Source organism: Rhipicephalus sanguineus, chromosome 6 (assembly GCF_013339695.2).
Source record: "Rhipicephalus sanguineus isolate Rsan-2018 chromosome 6, BIME_Rsan_1.4, whole genome shotgun sequence".
In the NCBI taxonomy this organism is placed as follows: Eukaryota; Metazoa; Arthropoda; class Arachnida; order Ixodida; family Ixodidae; genus Rhipicephalus; species Rhipicephalus sanguineus.
Genome location: NC_051181.1, coordinates 33,745,235 through 33,750,723, shown reverse-complemented (window position 1 = coordinate 33,750,723; position 5,489 = coordinate 33,745,235).

Below are 5,489 nucleotides of genomic sequence, written 5' to 3'. Positions count from 1 at the left end.
CGGGAGAGAGCTGCCTAACCCCATGGACCGTGTTCTGCGGGGCGGTAGCGGGGCGTCCGCCACAAAAGCCGGCCCGTCTGGCTACGCGGCAGAACTGCGCTCACGGATGGACGCAGCCCTCGACCTGGCGCGTTCCAACCTGGCAAAAGCGCGAGCTGGACAGAAGGCTCAATACGACCGGTCGCATCGGGAAGTGCACTACGATGTCGGCGATCTCGTCCTCAGGCGCAATCACGTCTTGAGTGACGCTGCCAAAGGCATCTCTGCCTCCCTGTCGGCCAAGTGGTTGGGCCCATACCGAGTGCAGACCAAAGTGTCGCCTCTGGTGTACAGGCTGGCTGACTCCCAAGGGAGACAAGTCGGCGGTCCAGTTAACGTCTCCGACCTCAAACCTTTCGTTGCCCGCAGCAACGACTTGGGAGGGGGGGAGGCGGTCACCGAACCGCAGGAAAACCGTGAGAAGGCTGGCTCCAAGCCACGCCATCGGTACAATCTGCGGAAACGCACTTAAGCAACCTTTCTCCCACTGACAGGTAGCTGGACTTTATTCCATACCATGACAGTGAATGGAGAATAACCGCTAAGGTGCGGCGGCACACGTCGGGAAGTGGTAGAAGGCCCTATTGGCCGAAAATACCCTCTGACGTGTTGTCCAAGCCATAACCTGGCAAGCGCCCCTTTGTTGGGCAGCACTGTCAGGCAGGCACCCTTTTTAGCAAGCCGGCTTTGCCGGGGACATTTCTGTCCACTCCTGCGTCGCCCTGTCGTCTCCCTGCGCCTGGCTCTACTGGACCGCCCAGCCTGTCGCTGAGCCTGTGGCCTGCTGTTCCCTGGTCGTCCCAGCTGTGGCCTGCTGCCTGCCTTCTGCCCTGCAGTCACCTCCACCCTGCCTTACACACCTGGCAGCTTCGGTAGCCATCCTCGGCGGCTATTCCGCCCACTCAAGCTTTGGCCCAGGCCCGAGCGTGGTCGCTCCGGCCTCCGTTCCTGGCTGCCTGCTGTTCCGGCCTGCTGTTCCTGTGAGGCCCCCGTCCCAGCGACTTTCGGCGGTTGGCTGCCGCTCGCAACTTGCAGCCACGCCTCGTACGTGCCCGGCTGCCAACCTCTCCAGTCCGGCGAACTTCAAGCGGGCCGGCTGCCCGCCCTTGTGCAGTCTTCCCCGTTCCTCCTGGGATGTGGACCTTCTTACGGCAGTGGGCTCCCCCTTGTGGTGGAACTTTCGGTGGAACTTTTGTGTGGCCATGGACGACCTATCGACTTGTACCTTTGGGAAGACGACACCCCCCTGTTGGACTTTGCCCCGTTGGCCAGCCCCCTTGCGGCTGAGCTGACCTTGCCACTTGGCCTCGGACAGCCTCTTTCACAGGCTGGCCTCGGTCTTTAGAAAGGGGGAATGTGGGAATCGAGCGCGCCCTTCCCTTTGGCGCCTCGTTGCCCAGCTAGCGCGCGTGTTGGCCCCGCGCGGCTCGAGCGCCGGGAACCGCCGTTAATCGGCGGTATGGCGACCGCGGCGGCAGCGCCAGGCCTCTTTGTCTGGTGCAAGCCATGCGTCAGCCTCCCGGCGCGCGGGCACGCGTCCGGGCATGCCTCGACATGCTCACGCCACCAAGCTAGCTTACGTCACTGTGCAACGCCGTTCCTCATTGGCCGCCAGTGACAACCCCTTTCCCCCTTGAGCTCGCTTCTGTCTGGCGCGGGCTTGCCCGCGTCAGATGCTCTCAGGCTAGCACGAGAGGTTGACGCGCTGCTCTAGCAGGCGGCTTCTCGTTCGTGTGCTCGACCGCTGCCCTTTGTGTGGTAGTCTTAGCGCCGCTGGCAAGCGTACTCGATCGGTCTTGCGGAGTTCCCCTTACGGCCTGCAAGCCTGTGACTGTCGTACTGTGCTGCATCTTGGGTTAATAAACCCGTTGTTGCTGTTACCCTGCCTCGTGCGTGGTTTCTGCGCCGTGTCGGAGAAAACGACGAACCCGGCCGCAGCGTCGTCGCACGCAGCGGCAGTGGAGAACGTCGCGTCCCTGCACGGTCGCGCTCGTAGGTAAGCCTAGTGCAAACCTATCTCCACAACCTATCTTTGTCAAAGGCGCCTTGTCATCCCTGGCGCGTTAGTTTTAAGGGGTTAGTGATGACGTCATGTCCAGCGGTGCCGCGTCTGTTGCTGTTGTTAATTGCTGCCTGAAAAGAGAAAAACTCGAAAGCAGAGGAGTGTAGCCTTTGCCACATTTCAAGAAAAGGCGCCTTTGACAAAAATAGGTCCCCTATCGAAACGTCGGCCAGCCTGTTCTGAGGCACTTTCTATTTTGAAACCTATAAGCTCTCTGCAGGAAAGTTACGCATTGTAGAACTCTGTTACTTGACAGTGCCACATCTGAAGATATTTAGTGTTGTCGTGAAGGAAGGACAGCAGCTTGTCCTGTTCGGCCAGCGGTGACAGCTTTGTGCGTGTCATACTACCTCCCGACAAGGGAAACTTGACGCACTAGTGCGATTGGTTGGTGCGATACACAAAGGATGCTATCTCAATGTAAGGACGCAAAGACAAGTGATCGCCATGACATTCAGTGCAGGTGCTACTTTCTAGGTTAACCTAGGATAATACTGAATTTCTATGGTCTTTAGCAGCTCCTTTTTCATTTCACAATGCCTGCCTATTTGTTTCGAGCGGTTTCGTTGAGTGTTAGTTAGGCACTACAAGTTCACAGCCTCCTACACATCACCACACTTTGTCATCTACACCAGAGCACAGGTCCAGCTTTTGTAATGTGCGCAAATGGGGAGATGTGGCAGAAGGAACGAATTTGTCTATTTCTGTAACATGTTTTATGAACTTTAGCGCAGGTATGTAATTTCGCGTGCCGATTTCAATCTAGTCGTTGTCGTTTTTGAGTTATGTCATTTGGGACACCCAGTCATATTTAATAGGATTTTTAGGCAGCTATGTTCGAAAGGCCCACCACTGTGCTGTAAGGCAATTGTATTATTAATTCTGTGGTGCCGGCTTTATCATAGGGATGGTCGATTAATCGTTTTAATCAATAAGTGATGAATCTTTCACCGGTTCGGTCAATAATCAAAAATTGATTTCGATGAAGGTTTTATCGTCGATATATCGAATAATCGATAGTTTTGACGGCCGCTATAAAAAGGCTTAAACACAGTTTATAGTTCAAGCAGGACCTTAATTATTTGCTTGGTATGTGGAATCAGGATGAAAAACACAAGAAGGTATTGGTTTGATAAGTGAGGTCATTAGTTTCGGTTCGATTATTAGTTTAACGTGGCAAAGTGACTAATTCCATGAGAGACGTCGTGATGGACGGCTCCGGGATGATTTAAACCACCTGCGATGCCTAACGTGCTCTGACATCGCACAGTACGAAGCTCTCCAACATTTTGCCGCCATCGAAATGCGACATCCGCAGGCGGGATCGAAGCCTTAGGGTCAGCAGCTGAGCACCGCAAGCACTGTGCCACTTCAGCGGCTCATTTTTGCTTTGTTGAATACTAAGTGTAATAGGCGCTAATGGCTAGTGAAAGCACAAACATCATATGGTTTAAAGCTTAAACGTAAAGAAACGACGCAATGCGACATAACACACAAGGGCACAACACTTTGGCTTTTTCGTGTGATCCATCATCCTGTGTTGCTTCGTTGCGGTAAATTGGAGATATGCAATATCGCTAGTCTGTTTTGTTCCACTTGCTGAGTGTAACCCACAAGGACGAAACAACACATAGAAGGCCGGAATTAGTGAACGGTGAGGTGCAATCAAAATATTAAGAAATGTTCCAGTGTGTTCCCTAAAAATTTACTTGATTAAGATTCTCAAACCACATGCTATTTTCTAAGGAGCAAAGGAACAGCAAAAGGCTGTGAGATGTTTTATTCGGGAACGCCGCGCTTGAACACTAGCACTGTTGTTTGGGTGGTAACCAATTCAACTGAGACCTTGCATCTAGCTTCCTTGCCCTTTCGTCAATACGTGCCTTCTCAAGGAAGGATCGTGTCCAAAGAGAAGTGAATATAACGCAACAGAGCAGCAAGTTGGGCTAGTTGGTTGATGTTCATTCTTCAAAGGTATACTGCGCTAAAAGGAACAAGGACACAGAAAAGGGGGGGACAACACATGTGCAAACTCACAACTGTCCCCCCCTTTTCTGTGTCCTTGTTCCTTTTAGCGCAGTATACCTTTGAAGAAGTGAATATGGCAGAAAACCAACCAGGAACTCGAGTGACCACACAATCAGCGCGTGTGAACAGTCACTCGGCTGCTACAGATGCGGCTGCAATCCACAACTCCCTTGATGTGCATATAGCTGTGTGAACCGAATGAGAAGAGCGAAGAGCGGCATCAATTCTTTTTTCAACTTATTTTATTCTTGACTAAGCAGTAGGGGTGTGCGAATATCAAAATTTTCAAATACGAATCGAATACGAATATCCACCTTCGAATATCGAATATCAAAGGAAAAATGCCTCCGCAGTAACAATGTTTTATTTAACATGTAGCTATTTGAAAAAAAAAATCATTAACAGCCTGACTGGCAACAAAACATACACTGCTATCTCCAGAACACAATGCCCAGGCTAGCACAATGCACATCACAACGCAAACAAATATCACGGCACAATGAAAGTAATGATTAGATGTTATCATGAAGAAATATGAGTTGCTCCACATGATCAGGCAGCAGGCGCTCCCTTCTAACAGAGACAACCCCCCCCCCCCTGCCACTGAAAAGGCACGCTCGCTTGGAACAGAAGTGGCTGGTATAGGGAGGTACATGGGGCAAAGCTTTGCCAGACTGGGGTATCTAAAGGTGCCTACAGTCCGCCACCAGTCACATGGGTCACTGTCTTTCTTCAGGAGTGGTCCTGCATAGTGAACGAGTGGTAGTGCCGCACGTTACGGCCGCATAATATTGAAAATGTACGGTTACATGATCGCCAACAGCGCTGCACGTCGGAGATGCACCAGCAATAAATCATACGTATTGGGGCGCTCGTCGCAGGCAGATATCGTGCCTCCGTGTACTTACGATGTTTATCGCTCCTCTCAGCAACGTTTTAGGGGCGAAGCTCCTTAAGGCGGCACCCGTTCGTCCCTCGTAGTCGTAGTAGTGCGTAACCAGTCGTAATGCTAGTACCAGATCTTGACCTCCAAGGTGGTGCCGGTGGGAGATTTTTCCTGTGCGTTGTTGAACAATAAAAATTCGCAGCGTGCGCGTTAACTAAAAGCCGAATTCTTCTGTCTCTCATTCCCCATTAGCAGCCATTGGCATGTTCCAGTAGGAAACGTTAGTAGAAGTAGAAGTGTAAGTGTTAGCTAAAAGCCGACTTCTTCTGTCTCTCATTCCCATTAGCAGCCATTGTTTACCTCCAAGGTAGTGCCTGGTGAGATTTCTCCTGTGCGTGATTAAACAATAAAAATTTTGTTCAAAACGCCGTTGATTGATGAAATAAACCAACGAAAGACGCCAGATGTTTTGTA